We start from the raw sequence: 18,345 nt of genomic DNA on the forward strand, positions 1-18,345 counted from the left end.
GGCCAAAAACCAGGGTACTCAAAAGGCAGACTTTTTCTGTTATCTGATTGGCATCTAGACATATTCAGTAAAAACTGAAAGATTTTATGCAATGGAAAGAAACAACTTTTTATATTAAAAAGCATTCTTTAACGTTTTCCTTACAAGTCAAGAATATTTGGTATTTTCCATCTGCCTAAAGTGAGTCAGTTAAGCCAAAAGTTGTCAAAGTAGGTTGTGAGTGAGGAAAAACAGATGCTGAATTCTTTTTAGAGTAATAAATGCATGTTTCCCCAGTAAGCTCCTATACACTGTTCAAAAATATTGTAAATAATAAGACATTTGGATTACTAACAGCTTCTCCCACAAAAAACTAGGTGTCTGCCGACCACTGCTCTATCTGTCTGCTCCTCATTGAAGAAAGAATTTGCAACCCCTTACTGGAATATCAGCAGCACATTAGCAGGACTCAGGCATATGCCTGTCCTTCCTATTCCCCTCAGGCGGGGAGGGGGACTGGGGGCGGAAGAAGAGAAAATTACAAATCCTGCAACTCATTCTTTAGAATTTACATAAAGGAAAGGGAGTTCTGAGGTAAAAACAAATTAGCAATGTTACAAATTACTGAGAAAAAGTAAGTTGAGAGACATCAGAAAGTGATACACCAATCATAGTTACAATGAATGGGGAAAAAATTTTTTCAACATTACAATTTAAGATAAAGAGTACAAAATTATCACAAACACATTCTGTATCAAGGATGAAAGCAGGATTAATGATGCGATGTTTGTGGTTTTTCGAATTCTAGCAGAGCAGAAGCAGTGACGTGGTTTTGCCAGTTTGGTTATTTGATTGCGAAGTTGGGATAGCATTGTGGGCAGTAATTAGAGAGGATGATCTTTCCTTCTATAAGATATAACTCAATCCAAGAAGTTATTTCCAAATTATCACAAGCAATGGGGAAAACTTGTATGGAAATAATAAGGGAACTTTGGGCAAGGTACACTTAGGAGATGGGATAAAGGGGTGAACCTGGGCACCACTGTTTCAGGGGAAAAAAAACAGTGGAGCTCTGGTCCAGGTTTCCAGCTCCACTCTCTTCGAAGGGGAAAGCTCTCTTACAAAGGGAGGTCCTCTAATGGAGAGGCCCCTCTGGTGATCTCTCCTATCAGAGGAGGGCCAGAAGAAGGACTGAGGGATTAATCCAACCTCACATTCCCCCCCAATAGGGGCTGGCTCGCTGCAGGATAGTGCAGGGCCATTGGGGGAGGGGTGGGGCTGGCGGGAAAACTTGGGGTGGAAGAGCAGGGTTACAGTGGGAAAACGGGGTCCCTGTAGCATGGCCAGGGCCATCTTGGGAGGGGGTGCTGGGTGCACTGCATCTCACACAGGGAGGCACGGCCAATGCCACCCCTAAGGGAGGATAACAGTGTCTGGCAGGCTGCTTGGGGCGACTCGGCCGCTGCCATCCCCAAGGGAGAAGGTTTAGGGAAGTCCGTGGGGAAGTCCCCTTTGCAGAAGCTGAGAGGGAAAACTACAGGAGAGGAGCCCAATGCGGCTGGAAGCCGACAAAATGTGTGGATATGAAGGCCCTCTCTTGGGATGTTAACAATTCCCCCATAGCTGACGTGTCGCCATTTACAATTCTGTCCCGTTGGTGTCCTTTCGACTCCGCCTGTCCCCATAGCCCAGAATAGGGAGGAGAGGGTAGAAAAGGCAGCTTTCCAAGAAAGAGAAGGAACTTTCCAGTATGAGTTACCCCAAAAAGACCGAGCGAGGTTGCGTCCTCCTCGGAAAAGAAAAAGCCTCCCAGCCGCCAGGAACATGCAAGGCTACAGTCCCCATCTGGGCACGGACGGTGGTTAAAACTCAGAAAAGAAAAAAAAGGTAGCTCAGCCACCCACCAGAGTCCCACCCTGCTCAGATCCAACTTACCCTCTGGGCTTGGGCGGTGAAACCTCTATCTCTCTCCTCGGTGGTGGAAAATTGCACTGAACTGAGGACGTATTCTTTCGCGGTTTGGCTCTCCCAGAGGCCTGGGTGTTCCCGTTAACCAGAGCTCATCCCTGAAACTCTGGGTTCAGCCACTGTCAGCCTCTGGTCTCCATTCAAGTGCCTCCCCTGACGGGCCACTCTTCGAGCTCAGTCCATCGAGCCACTGCCAAACTCTCCTCTTTGCTCCTCGGGTAAGTCTACCCGGCTCACGGGCCCTGCAGTCTGGCTGCTACTGGACAGGGTAGAGAGCACGCCAGCGAGGACAGAAGAGGATCCCTGGAGCTTCGGGTTTGATTTCCGCCCAGCGTGTCAACTCCTCTTACGGCGGCAGAATTCCTTTCTCTCTCCCCGCTTTCACAAATCAATGGAAATCGCTATCTTCTGCTACCATTTGTTGCCATGTGAGACTGGCTCCGGGCGGGCGCCGGCGGGAGGAGGGGAGAGGCAGCAGCCGCTTTCCCCTTTGGCTCTGCGAGGCTCGGTTCTAGTGCGGGAACAGATGAAAGGACGACACGGGGCTCGGGTGCAAACACGTGTTTTTTGTGGGAGCATGTCCCCGAGACACCGGGGCACCAACCGAGAGTCAGTTATACCCCATGCCAGGGGCACGGGGGAACCTGAGCTGTGGCCAATGGGATGGGAGGCAGGGGAGAGGGGCAGGGAAACCCTGGAGACCCCGGGGAAGCAGGAGCGGCGATGGGAAAGGCTGGGGCGGGCAGGGACAGACTGCATGGCAAGGGAGAGTGATAGGGGAATGCAGCATCAGGACAAGGGACCATGGGGGGATGAGAGAGGGGCAGGCTGGGTCACAGGACAAAAGGGGAACGTGCGGGAGGGAGGGAGGGGGAATGGGGGGTGGAAGAAGAGAAAATTACAAATCCCACAGTTAAGTCCCCTTACCCATATCATAAGGTAAATCAAGGACATGGTGCAGGCCTTGAGAATCCTAAGAATGACTGCATCTTCCTTGGAAGGGGGTGACATCTGACTAAATGCTGTCTGCTGAGTTACTGCTGTCATCGGTAACATGTGTCCAAGTGTCAAACACCGTGGTGTAAGCAAGTGGTATGAACAAGCCATGTTTGTGAGAGCACAAAGTATCATCCAAAAACTGCCTCTGAGCATGCAGAGACATTGAACAATGCACAGAAAGCCAGCCCTGTACATTCTAACACAGGGAATAGGCAGTTATAGTGAGGGTCTGTTTCCTTAATCTGTTCTGCATCATTCTCATTATTCAAATCAGTTTAAAATCTCATATGGATTTTTTCCAGCTAAAATATTTTGAATGGATACTAAATGAAATGGTTTTTTATCTTAGTTTCCAGGGTTGCTTAATTTAGTTTTTCTTCAGTGTACTTTAAAATTTAAATATATAAAACTTTTATTCTTTCCTTCACTTTTGCCTTTTCTCTTCCACTTCTTGTTTTCTTCATTATGTTACCTCTAATATTTATTATTCTGGCTATTATTCCATAATTTTCTAAGAAGTTAGTTAAATCTGCAGTGAGCTGAAATCCTTCTGACTGATTTCATGAACATTATGTTCAATAGGAAAACTGCCTGTCAAAACTCTGTATTTTTATTGTCACTGTAGCATAGACCACTTTGATGACATATTTCAATCATATTCCCTATTAGCTATATACACACATTTGGTCTTGCTTCAGCTGTCAACAAGATTTTCAAGTGGAACGCACTGCATACTTGGAATACTTACACCAGCTCTATACTTACAATTTTTCTGCAAGAGAATTGGAAACAGGTCTTGTTCAGGAAACTTGTAAAATCAATGATACTTAGTGTACAAAATGAGTGATACAAAATTTTGAGGCTTACTTTTCTGAGCTTGGGCATAATTCCCATTGGATAAAGTACAGTTTCATAGTTTAACTATAAGCTTGCTTTTCTTTTCTTCTTCTTCTTTTTTTTTTTTTTTTTTTTTTTTTTTTTTTTTTTTTTGGTAGGAATTTATGTACTCTTTGGCAGAAGCAGCAAAGAGTTTCAAGGTATTATCCTGCCAAGGCAAGTCATAAATTATGCTTAAAGGAAAACCCATTACTGAGCTTCAATCATTTATTGCATAATGAATGTATATTTCAGATACAGTGAAACATTTATAAGGTTACTGAAAGTATAGCAATTAATAAAACACAGGTGAAGGCAAACAGCAGTGCATTTGGTATTTATGAGTTTACTGGTGATATATTGTGTAGGCTATTAAATATATTTAAATATACTACCTTCTCCCACCCTCTCCCCATTCAAAGCCCAAGTCTCTTATTACATCATTACTGGAAGTAACTAAATACATTTATGATGAATAATTCATTAACAAAACACTTAATTTACTGTTTAAAAAATAAAGCCTTTTCTGATTAAGATAATAGCAAAAATTATTCTGGCACATCATAAAGGTCAGATTACACATCTCAAATGGTCTTTTTTGGATGCAGTTATGATCATATTCTCCCTCCAAGCTGAAAAATGTCTGTTCATATTTTATACGCATTCACTGAATGGAAGTAACCACATCTGCCCTGCTATAATTTTCAAGTTCTGAAATTAGGTAAGAGTGGAAATGCTCCCATCCTCCATTTATTTTTTTAGCAATTCATGTGTTTGAGGCTCATGAATGTGGTTTGTGTTTTTGTATGGGAACATTGGCACAAATAATAATCAAATTAATCAAAATAATTATTGTATTGAGTAAGAGTATAACAAATCTGGTTTTGCCTGTATGAAAAAAGTATGCAATTGATCAAATATTTTAATAAATATACATGAAACATATTGAATATCCATATATCTACTGGGGGTTTTTGCACATTTAAGAAACAGTGGTGACAGAAATTGAATGAAGGGATCATTTTATTTAAAATGCACAAATAAAATTTGACAGCCAATTACAAAAGCAGAGTGCAGTGACTGACAACTTGTCACCAAGAAAGTTAAGTTCAGAACAAGCTTTTACACAACATAAGAAAACATAGCAGCTGCTGGGTCAAAGCCTACCTGAGGGCTCAGGCAGAGAAGACTTTGACAAAATTTGCTCATTTATAACTGGTTAGATCGTTGAAATATGAGCTGAAAAACAAAGAAGCAACAGAAAAAAATTGTCACATAACTAATGCAAGGTTCACAGTTGTGTAAGACATCTGGAACAAGGGAACAGCAGATGACAAAAACCCTGGTGACAGCTGCCAACTGTCCTCAGATGAGGAATCACAGAGACTGGCCCTGAGCCATGTCCACAGTGCACGCTGGATACCTGACATGCAACGTTAACAGCAAAACCAGCAGCTTCTCAGTCAGGGACCCATGTCAACAGGTGTCCAACACTGCACTGAGGCAAAGCCTGCCTTGCAGCTGTAGTGCATGGAGGTCACTTGTCCAGCTGTTGGCCTGAGTGTCCTGGGCCTGTCATCTGGACTGGGCTGTGCTGGTCTGTGGAGCAGTGGCTGGTTTGTGTAAGTGTGAAGTGTGAGTGCGTCTTACAACAAAAATCTTAGGAGATGAATTGCAATCCACTCACTGCACCCATTTTGCTTAGGAAATTCATGTCTAATTGTTGCTTATCTGCATAAGCAAAACAACTAAGCACTGTTTTGCTTATGCAGATATACACCAACATGCTCTGTTACAGATCTCATAAAAGCATTACATACATGCTCCAGAAGAAAATATGTGATGTTATTTCTCCATGTGGTAGAAGAAATCTGTGTTTAAAAAGAAGCAGATTTTTTTTAAAACATAAACATTTTTCATTGATTGGAAGCAGATTTATTGCGGTACATATGAAAAATGTCTGAGAGCACCATAGACAAAAAGCATGTGGGGATTTTTCCTTTGTTGCTCAAGAAAATAAATATAGTACAATTACAGCTGCTTGTGAAGCCACCTGAAAGTAGATCCTACGTTTAACTGTGATGCGAATAATTCTGTTGTGTTCAGGTCTTTAGGATAACCATTGCAAGACAAGATATTGTGGTCAAACATTCCCTAAGTACAAGCAGAGGGCAGTAAAAAGAACTGAAAGAACTTACTCTTTTTATAAGAAGAAATTACATGTAGAAGAAGAAATGTTACATGTTCCTTTACATATAAGAAGAAATGGTATGTGTCCTGTAACGTATGGGGAAAATCATCACAATCTTTTTTTTATACCTACCTGTCCTGGTTTGACCAGGAAGTGAGTGTTCTCAGGAATTTAGGGTCAAACCAATCAGTGTTTAGATTTGGATATTGACATTTGGAGTGACCACTGAAGGCATGAGAACACAGGGGGTTAAAAGCAGAGAACAGCCAGGGGAACTCTCTTTTTTGGTTGTGGTCAGCAGAAGAGCTCAGACCTGCCCTGCCCAGACACGGGCTGCGTGGGGGAGGGAAGCCATGCGGCCTGGGAGAGGCAGGCCAGGGGGTGAAGGGACTGGAACCGGGCTGGACGGAGGGTGGAGAGAGACTGAGATGTCTTTGTACCCCCACCCAGAGCGGGAGAGAGTGAGAGAGACACATACTGTGCCGGCAGTACACCAGCAGAGGAGAAATTGTAGTGGTGGGAGGGAAAAGGTGCCCAGCCGTGGGCATTCTGGGCAGCCTACTGCAGATTTCAGCCTGAGACTTTTAACCCCTTCTTGGACAATGAAAGCTTTGTGGAACATTAATCCTCCTTGATCTGAAAGAGAAGAGAGATGGCCTGGGGCCTGAGGTGTTAGAAGAAGAAATCCTAGGTGGGAGGAGATGATGGAGTGGCCTTGACTGGACTTTTCTTGCGTAGCCATAGACTCTTGTATAGCCATGAGCCAATCTCTCCTGAACGCAGACTGCAATTCTTAGGGGGATGCAATGGTTTGAGCCAAGAGTGACCTGCTGCAGTGATGCCAGGAGAGTGACAGGAGTGGGGTGAACAGAGAAAGATGAGGAGGGTGTGGTGGTGCCCTCTCTCTTCAGGGAAGAAGAAGATCTTTGTTCCTGAGACCCTCAGCCCCAGGGCAGGAGAAAATGGTGAGAGACTCTTGTCCCAAAATGAGAAACTGTTGTTCTTTGATCCTTGGCAAAGCATCCTTCAAAGAAGTCCTGTGAGTAGTCTCGGTCCATGTACAGTGGTGAGAGCACTGTACATGGAAGGAGGATGTCACACTGGCAGATTTTCTCTGGGTAACACCATGTGTGACATGGAAACACAAGAGGTTGCAGTTGTGTTTCCTGGGGGTCTATGGTTCAAGAGAGACTCCTCTCTCCCGTGATGGACTGAGTATTGATTATCTGAGGGGTGGTAACTTGATTGAGGGTCCAAGTTTTGTCTTACTGTGTTTTTTGGAAATTGGGTGGGGGGAGGAGGAAGGTTTTGGAAGGTTTTCATTCTGGATTCAGTATATGCCTGTCACACTGCAACACGAAATAACTCACAGAAGCAGACTCGATGTAAAAGGAAAGAAAAAGAGCCCAAAAAGCAAACTTTGTTTTCTGACTCCACTATATATACAATAGGAAAAATGGCAGTGGATTGGAGGGTGAAACTGCCACTTCTCCAACCACACGGGTCAAACCAACAGTCCATCAATTCTCTCCACCCACAAAGAAGAATGCAAAACAACCATTATTTACACGAATATGCATGAGAAAACTCAGTGTAAATATGTAAATATCAGAAGGCATAGGAACTTTTAGAACAACTTTAAAACTCTCAAAAGAACTGGGCAACATGTGTCTTTTATTATAGTTGTAGGTTAATAAAGTTCTGTTCTCTATTCTTAAGCTCCAGCCTGCTCTGATGTGTCTCTGGTCACATCTGACAGCACTCATTTGGGGAAATGTATTCTCAGGGGGGCACTGGCACAGTGTCAAACAATGACACTGATGCAATGAAAAACATGGACCATCTTCAGGTTGCTGTAATGCCTAACTTACAGTGCTTGTTTCAGTGCTCTACACTACTACCCACCAAATGCTGTGAAAGATGATGAAGTCCAATTATGACTAAAAGCAGGAAGTTATACATAAAAGTTCACTAGAATTGCACAACTGACATATGAGACAGTATAGCAGATGGTGAACAAAAACGCTCTTCACACAATATTTTGGATTTGAATGTAATTGCTGGAAATCTAGCCAATACAACTGTTTATCAAAAATATGCAGTGACTGTAAGAGAAGATAAGTGTGATAATTATGAATGTGCTTGTCTGTGATACTTCAAAGGAAGACCAGATCATTGAGACTTTGCCAAGAATCACTTCTGCACCACCCTGCTCAGCATCAGGTCTTCTTTCATAAAAAGAAAGGCAAGCATCTGGGAAATTTAACTTGAACTGTACTTTCTATATGGAGAGAACAGAAGCAAACACTTATTTCACACTGTGGTGTTTGGCTTATAAGCAATTCTTGGTGTGCCAGTAGTAACAAGCATGAATGTAGAGTCAATATTGTAAAGCAGGAAGAAGTGAATGCTGACATGTTTACAGCATACCAGACTGTATTTGAAGGGTTTGGGTATGTTCCAGGAAAACAAACCATAAAAATGAACTCAAATGTTACACTAGTAGGAAAGTACTGGAGAAAGTAATGGTGACATTACAAAGAAAACTAGAAACACAGCTAAGCTCTGTTGGAGAACTGCAAGTTAGAGAGTTGCAGAGAACAAAAGGCAATTGCTGATAGATCTGAAAGGACTCAGATAAAAATGTATGGGTCCTTGTAAGTCTAACTGTGCCTACAAGATAATAACAGTCTTTGCATATTACTGGAGAAAAAAAAGCAGTAGAGAATAGAAAATTATTTACACATTTCCAGTAGCAATGGTTTCTGTAATTCTATTGGCCAAAAATATCAGAAGTAGAAAGGAATCTGAAATTGTACACTTTTGACATTTTTTTTAGAAAAATGTTGATTTTCTAATCAACAATTAGTGATTAGTTACATCATTCCACCATCATTTACAGAGACGAATAAAATCCTTCATCAAAATGTCAATACATGAGAAAGTACAGGAGGTGCTAATACTTGTTTTTAAATAATTGAATACAAAGGGGATTTTGGCTTGTTTCCTCTAACAGTGGATTCAAATTTCATATTGAACCAGACTTTCTAATAGCATAAACCATGTCTTCACAAGTATTTTACAAGTAGGCTGCTTATTTCTCAGTACTTGTAATGCATATTCAACACAGCTCAACAACATTAACACTGTAAAAGAAAGAAAAATACAGGGTTGTGTTTGGCTCTGGTCAATTTCATAAGTATATCTATAAGAAAGAGATGAATGAACATGTGAATTAGAAGACACTTGGAGTCACTTTTAGAAACACTTTGATAAGCAATGCTTTACCACCAATATAGAGAAAGCAAGTTACCACTACAGAAACACCAAATGAAGGCTGGATATAAGCCATGAAAGTGTTCAAAGGCAGCAGATGTCTTTTTCAGAGCATATTTGCATTATGGAAAAAACTTGAACATGGAAGTCAGATCATAGAGAATGTTTGCATGAACAGTTGGGACACTGTGGTATATTCAGTGTCACCTTGACTGATCTGTGACCTTTGATTCCCCTTGATGTGTACCGCTATGACAGAGAGCAAATATTGGCCAAGTGACACTTCAGCCACAATGAATATTAAAACATTAGAGACACATCACAATTTAATATTGTCCCTTGACAATATTATGAAATTGCTTTACTAGAGATCCATATGTGAAAGATGTAAGTGAACTACCTCAGTGGGTTATCTTCCAGTATACGTTATAAAGATGGTCCAGGGAGGACATACCTGTATTTTATCAAATATGGCATTTTACAGTAATGAAAAGCATAGAGGCAGCAGGTCAGGAGCTGTTACTTAACTCAAGAGAGAAATGAGTATGCAGATGCACACCAATACACTATTTTCTTCCAGTGCTTCTCTCTCTGTTGTGGGATTTGTAATTTTCTCTTCTTCCCCTCCATCCCCATTCCCCCTTCCCGCTTCCCGCATGTTCCCCATGCTGCGTTCCCTGATCACTCCTCCTTGTTCCCTGATCACTCCCCCTCACCACGCGGTCCGGTCCCTGCCTCCCCACCTTTCCCATCGCTGTCCCTGGTGTTTCCCTGCCCCTGTCCCCTGCCTCCTGTCCCATTGGCCGTGGCTCAGGTTCCCCCTCACCCCCGGCACGGGGTATAACCGACCCTCGGTCGCTGCCCCGGTGTCTCGGGGACACGCTCCCACAATAAACACGTGTTTGCACCCGAGCTCCGTGTTGCCATTTCATCTGTTCCCACGCTAGAACCGAGCCTCGCAGAGCCGAAGGGGAAAAGTGGCCGCTGCCTCTCCCCTCCTCCCGCCGGCGCCCGCCCGGAGCCAGTCTCGCAAGGCAACACTCTGTAACAATTAGAACGTCCTAGGTTTCACCTTGAAGCTCTGTCTTAACATCTTTCCTGTATTCTGTCATCCTGTCTGGCCCACATCAAAACATACTCATGGTTGGCCCATATCTAAGTTTGTAGCATAAGTACATAAGCACTCTAGTTGCTTCATTCATTTGCTTCATAAGTCCATCAATAGTTTGGCATGTGATATTAAACAAAGCCATCATGAAATTCCTACTCTCCATTTCAGAAGTGACCTCAGATCATGGGTTTGCCCCAGTGCATACAGAATTTTCAATAAGTCTTCATTGCTTTCCTCTGCTATCAACTTCACTCTACTGTCAAGTCATGAAAATAATGCCTGCCTATCAGGTTCATGTTGTTCTGTTCAAAGACTGTTCAGCTTTATAACATTACCCTGTGTCTTTTTGAGTCTAAATTACTATGAGGTAACAGTCTGGAAACATCTTTAAAGACTGAATATGCAAGAATGCAGAAGTTTCAGCAGGGATGAAGGGACCAAGTGCCTACAATAATGGATTTAATGATCTCACTAATGTATGTTTTAGCAAGTGTGTAGAGCAGAAATGAAATTTTATTTACTTACCATTATAATTTCCTCTATCAGTGTGGTTCTGTTGCAAAGAAAATGTATGAATTGCTAAAGAAAGCTAATTTTATTCCTTCTCGCCTTCCACTATATTGAACTACAGATCAGGATTATACTCAAGTACTTGACAATTCCAGGAGGTAAACTGCAAGACAGCAAGGGTAAAGTTTCAAAATTGTGCATATATCATGGGAAGGTAATGGCCTCCTAAACAACACAGGTGTATTAAAAAGCTTCACTGTATTGTCCTATTATTTTTGTATGCCAAAGCAGCCAGTATTGCTTTATGCAAATTTGTGCTTGACCTCTTACTTTGCTGTAGCTGGGAGTCAAATGCATTGGCCACAGTTTCTGAAGGATATACATAACAGTTTATATCTGATTTCAGGTGTTTCTCCTCTGATTTTCATATGATAAATTAATTAAATTGCTGCTTATATTCTCTTTGTCTAGAAATAAAGCTAGTAAGAAATGAAACATACTGTAAGAATTTATTTAAAAGTAATTAGTTCAAAATTGCCTGTTGTCTTTTTAAAAATATTTATTAGTCACGGAGGGTTAATGGTGTCATACCGAACAGAGACATAGAGTGATTGTGTCAATATTATCAAGGTCAAATGAAGTGCCACTGACTCCAACATGGTTTTGACACAATGCAACCTGACTAATAAAATAAAAAACCAATTTTAAAAATAATTTACCTCCTGTAGACCTTAAAATGGATTTTACTAATGAAAACTAGCATGTTTTTTTCCTCATAGGTGGAGCAAATGAGTCTGTGGAAGCACGTATATGTTGACAAGGGCAAACAAAATGTCCAGTGAGATGATCTCTCCAATTAGAAGTAATTTTGAACATTGTCCCTCAGTGTTTAAGCACAAGGGGTTGAGATTGCAGCTCAAACAAATAAACACATAAATTGTTTATTTAGCAAGATGTTCATTAACAAGTCTACTCACTAGAATTCTCCTCTAATAACCAAAAATGCTGTTAAACCCAGGAGAGAAAAGTGCTCTATATTATTTTCAACTGGCACTTAAGACAGACAAAGAATTCAGTGAACTCTGTGTAAGTATCCAGCACAGTTCCTCAACATGACTTTGCCTGCACAGAACAATTAACAAGCCACAGGCAGAAACATCTACCTGCAGAGACATCACAGCTTCATTTACTTTATTCATATTTTTGCTAATTTTTACAATCACAGCTTCATTTACTTTATTCATATTTTGCTAGGTTTTATTTTAGAAAAGAATTTCAGGGAACTGAACCAGACAGTGTATCAGAAACCCTCCAGAGGACAAAAGTGCAAGATCTACAGACTCCTAAGTATTAGCAGCTTATAGAGGTGACATCTGCATAACAAGGAAAAAAAGCTGACACACATAAGATAAAATATATGCTATATACTATATATGACATATGCCCACAAGAGTATTTTGGTTTAAATCATAGTAAGTGGCATAAAATTCCAAATAGGAATGGAAATTTCAGGGTTTGATTCTTTAAATTGCCTGCATAGCTGAAGTCAAGTGTTTAAATCCCCATTAAAAGATTAGTGTTAAAATGGTTTCCACTGAGGAGGGCAAAGCTGCTTTGTAAGATGAGTTTCACACTTGAGAATAAAGTAAAAAGAATCTTCCAGAGACATTTAAGTCCAATCTGTTAGTATACATACTGGATGGGAGTCTGCAAGATGGGTAGGAATCTGCTAACAGGTTGCACTCAGTGGGTGGTGATCAGTGCTTTTTACTCAGGCTGTCAGTCTATAACAACTGGCATTCCCCAGCGATTGCCCCCATGTCACTCAGCTTTTTTCCCTGGATTGGATTGGAAGAACCCATACCAGACTGCATGGTTAAGTGGACACATCACTAGGGAGAGCCCATCCTGGAGAAAAGCTAGACAGGATGGAAGAGTGAGCTATCAAGAACAGTCTGAAGTTTAACAGAGACAAGTGAAAAGCCTGTACCTGAGATGACATGACCAAAGAGCTCAGTATAAGCTTTGATTGTGAATTTGGGGAGTAGCCTTGCTGGGAAATCTTGGTAGAAAACCTAAATAATCATAGATCAGCAATGTACTACTGCAGCAACAAAGACAGAACTGATCCTGATCTTCATCCCTAGGGACATTATTAGCACAGGTAGAAATGGGATCATCCCAATCTTCTCAGTGCTGCTCAGACCACACCGGGAAAATAATTTCCATTTCTGGACCCCACAATTCAAGAAAATCAAGGTCAGAAGAAAAGCATGCAAAGGAAGGCCACAAAAATGATCAAATGTAAGAAAGAATTTTTTTACAGGGGGAACAATCCTTCACTTGAACAGGATGTCCAGGGGTATGTCAGTGTCCCTATCTCTTGAGATTTTCCAAATGTAATTGGGCATGGTGCTGGATAGCTTTCTGTATCTCTAATAGGAGCACTCTGTCCCATGAAAGATTGGACTCCATGAACTTTTGAGTCACTTGCAACCAGGGCACTTTTATGACTCTATCACCTTATCACAATCAGATTTGGACATTTTTCTCCACATGATTTCTTGTCAGGTATTCAAATAAGTAAAATAAAATATGGAAATGTAGGGCATATGAAAAAAGAGAAAGGAGACATGATTCTGTTGCTATTGCAAACAATGTATGAAATATTGTGGCTGACAAAGTATTTCAAAAATTTCTTCATCATACAGTTCTACAGATCATTTGAATTAGGATGAAGTCTCACATTATGAGATGCCTTTCTCAGCTGGAAAGCCATAACTTATTGCTCAAGTTGACAAAGAACAACTTTCTGATCACTCTCTTAGCTTTAACTTTTTAATGTTTTGTTTGTTTGTTTGTTTTTAACGTGGCCACTTCTCAGTAGCTTCAGAAGAAATTTGAAGGCTGTTCTAAAGGATGGTTCTGCATTAGAGTAGACTGGTCACACCATTATATGACCAGGGGCAACATTTTTTTGTTCCCATTTCCCCATTACCTGACAATGCAGTAGCTCCTTATTGTCGCATCTTCAAATTGAATTTCAGGTCCATCTATGGATGGCCTCATAGAGGTCAAGTAGTTAGCTTTGGACCTGAAAGCATAGGTCACTCCGGTCTGCTAGATTGCCTAATTTTTCATGTTTGTGTGTTTTCAACCTAAATTAAACTCTCCTAGCTCTGAAACTGCAGGTTTAGACTCACGGAGGATGCTTGTGATCACAGAGTACTGCTAGACAATTAACAACTTCTTAGGACAGTATCTCCTTACCTTTCAGTTACTGAACATGAGATTTACTTTATATAAATCACCAGCTAGATTTAGCTCATATAGGAAAAAGACAATCATGGGATGTGTAATTGAAAGCATTGTAATTATACAGGATATGTAAAAGCTTACTCTCATTGCAAATATCACCTTTTTCTTTGCATGCAAATGTTTTGCTTTTGTGGACATCCTTACCTATTAAATTGGAGAGACTGCTAATGCTTCAAATTTGTTTATTATATTCCAGATTAGTTGCATAGAGTGTTGTATTTTGTTATTTGTCATGAGAAATGCAGCCTTCAAAATTCTTGAGTCCTCTCTCAGAAATTAAAAAAAAGGGTTTTGAATGACTTCTAGATAGATTAGAAGGGGTGAATCCAAACTTGAATTCTGACCCTTGCAAAACTGTGTATCTGGTAAGTACTCTGTACATCCATCCTGTGCCATAATGTGGGAACAAAGTTTTGACATTCGACCTCTTGAGAGATCTTTCTGTTCAGACTACTCTCTGAAAGTTCTGAAGTTGTGTCAAGTACACATTGTATAAAAATGAGGAGGTTTTAGTTTACATTCCTTGTCTTCCACCAGCTCCCCTTAAAAAACTTTAAAAAATATTTTTGTGATTTTTAAGTTCCTTCCTTCCTTCCTTCCTTCCTTCCTTCCTTCCTTCCTTCCTTCCTTCCTTCCTTCCTTCCTTCCTTCCTTCCTTCCTTCCTTCCTTCCTTCCTTCCTTCCTTCCTTCCTCCCTCCCTCCCTCCCTCCCTCCCTCCCTCATTGCCTGCCTGCCTGCCTTTTTCCCTCTCATTTTATTTTTCCCTGCTTCATATCTGTATTTTACTTAATTTCTCTTTCTTTTGTTCCATTTTCACAGTTATGTAATAAGTTCCAGATATCCCATAATTAAGGCCCTAGAAACCTTCACAATGAAAGCTTCATGAAAGCAAATTTTAAGTGAAAAGAAATTGAACCAGTAACTTGCTTTAGTTTCTAAGCATATCACTTGTATTAATTTTCATAAATAAAACCAGACACAGCTACTAATTTATAAATATAAATGTAGACATTCATACACTTCCTGTAAATGTACAACAAAGTTATCTACACTGGAAAAGCATGCTTGAGTCTCGTCAATTTTGTTAATGAAGAAATACGGTGCAGATATATAAGAAATCACCATGTTACAAATAGCACCTGGGAGGAACTGAAGTAATAGTATAAAAATATTAAGCAAAATAAATGAAAAATATTTCCTATTTTATTGTTTCAGCAGAGCACTGCTAATGTATAGTATAGGAACAAACAATTTTAAAAAGTCCAATGATCTTAAACTGTACGCCAAATCAGAATGTGCATGTCTTAACAGAAAGCATATATCATTCTTAGCTATGATGATTGAGTATTGCACTGAATTTTTAAGGATAATGCTTGTGAAGAACAAGAAAAAAATAAAAGAAAACAGTTCAACAGTTTATATTACTTACTCATGACAGAACCTATTTCAAAACATTTTCCATGAAAGACTTCCAAATGTTTCCAAACATGAGACTTAAAAAGTAGAACAAATCAGTCATCAAAAAATCACCACTAACCTGAAGTGAAGGACATCAACAGAAAAATGCAGTCAGAAGGGATCATATATGTCCAATATATCAATCAGCATTCCATTTAACATGATACCACAGAAGGTGAAGATGCTACTAATGTGTCTTATCATCAATGTATATACCTACTTCTTTGGTAAGAGAGAATTAATAAAAGATATTTCTGTTTATAGACAATATTCAGGATGTGCTAGGATAACCATAGCTTTCATATTTCCTGACTGCACTCATGAAACTCTTTCTACATGGAGATAAGTCTTTGTGGGTAACCTTATCCTTTAAACTCCATGAGCGCCTTTCACAGTGTACACTGTAGCTGTAATGCTTATATAAAGTTCTTTGAGCTAGCAAAGATTATTTTTCATTAGTTTTCATTAGTTTTTTTTTAAGCAGTTTTGATATTTTTTCCCTGTTGCTAGAAGTGCTGATAATACCTACCTATGAGACAAGTCATTCACGTAAGATGTCATATTTGTCCTGGATAACAGTGATGTGAAATGGGGAGAAAGCTTGTCAACATAATTCCATTTCCATTATGTGAATTCCATACTGTTTTATAATATTTTTAATTTAAGCCACCCCCTAAAAAAAATCTTTAGAGCAGAGCACACATTTGGCACTGCACCCTCCCCTTCTAAGATCTGTTCAAGCAAAAGTTCCGCATACATGCACTTTAATTTTGATGCAACACAAACAAAATGAAAATTCCCATTCCTGCTTTTTGTTTGCAATGTGGATTTGGAAAGATTAGTATATTCAAAACCAGACTAATCTTCTTATGCTTATATTTAGTGATGCGTTAATGGCTGTTCATGATCATTTTGGGAGAATTCTACAGTGCTACATTCTAGATTTACAGATTAAACTGAATTTAACAGAATGCTCAGTGGCGACTCCATTTGACTTTAATTGTCTTATTCTCAGTGTGTCACTGACATTAACTTGTTTGTCTTGAATGACCTTTAACACTTTTAGGAAAACAGCATCTGTCTGCTCCATGGTCTCCTTGCCCACATTTTTTCTAGTAGCAGTCAGTTCTAGAGTAGAGACAACTCTTTTTTCAGTTGGGTTTCAACCAAATGTGCCAAATAGATTTCTGTCTCATTCCATGGCTTCCAGGTGAGAGGAGCAAGAAGTACACATTCTCCAGTATAATTAAAATCTAACACTGCCTGAAGTCAAAGTCTTCCAAACAAGGGATCAAAATATTTGAAGATAAAAGTGCCAGCCACATTTTCCTAGTTTCCCTTCAAAACCCAAAGCTGATTATGGTTTGTGGGCCAAGTATTTGTTGGCAACAATGAAGCTATTACTTATTTTTCTATCTTGTGCTTTAGCTCTAGCAGTCATAATAGGCATCTTTGCTGCTTGTAAACTAAAGGCTAAGGATGATAAAGAAGATTTAATACAAAAGTTTTGTTAGACCAATAGAAAATTTGTTTCTATTTGACAGCTGTCTAGCTTCCCTGTGTTGCATGAAAACCAGGCACAGCAGTAGACTTAGATTTTTTTTTTTTTTTTTTTTTTTTTTTTTGGTAACAGTCTGTTTGATATCTTAATTTTTTTAAAAAAATATATTTTTTAAATCAATTGTTCCAGACATCCACAGTACCTATCTTTCACTCATATAACTCCAGTGTACTATTGCTGAAAACTTATGATCCCATTTTCCTAAAAAAACCCCAACCAACTCCAAATGCTATCTCTGTGATGACTGTAGAATTAAAGCTCACATTGTCTCATAACTATTTAAAGTTAGTTGAAAGCCCACTGGCTTCTTCTGTGATTGAATTGTCATCCTCCCATAAGTTTGAGTTCAAGAATGTCACAGCATCTTTTGAAGCAGCATAATACTGTCAGAGACTGACAAATTATCATGCAGGCCACAATTCTGCTTAGGAAAGCGCTCAGCTTCTCCCTCATTAACATTCCAGATAAGGAAACACCTTTGCTTCTGATTTGCTTAAACCACACCAGCAGGCAGTGCACTAAACTCTTCAAAGGCAGCTGCCCTTAACCTTTTATGTTTCAGTTCTTTTCTTTTATAATTCCTTTCAACTAAACTTAAAAGTTCCTGCTTACTTCATTGCCAGTCCCAGGGCAGGTTTGATATAAAGCACTTCAGCCAGAATCTGTTTTGCCCTTCACAACTATTGACTTTTCCTATAAGGCTGCAATTCTTCTGAGAATATGTATATGCATAGAAACACACATGAGGACACTCACATGTGTCACAGATTTACAGCACCACAGTGCTGCATCTTACCTCAGGAGACAGCCAACTCCTGCTCCTTTTCAGAGCAGGGTCAGCTACAGCAGGTGACCTGGGGAGGAACATGTCCAGGCAAGTTGGAATATATCTATGGATGGGGTTTCCTCAGCTCAGTTTGCCTAAGTTTGACTCTGCCATCACAGTAAAAATGGGGCTTCTAATGTTTAACTGGAATTCTGGATTTTTTTTTTTTTTTCAGTTTGTGCTCTGCTCATATCACTAGACACCACTGAAAAGAGTCTGGTTTGACCAATATAATAATCATATATTTTTATCATCTCTCCGAGTCCATTCT

Source organism: Lonchura striata, chromosome Z, assembly GCF_046129695.1.
Source record: "Lonchura striata isolate bLonStr1 chromosome Z, bLonStr1.mat, whole genome shotgun sequence".
NCBI lineage: Eukaryota > Metazoa > Chordata > Aves > Passeriformes > Estrildidae > Lonchura > Lonchura striata.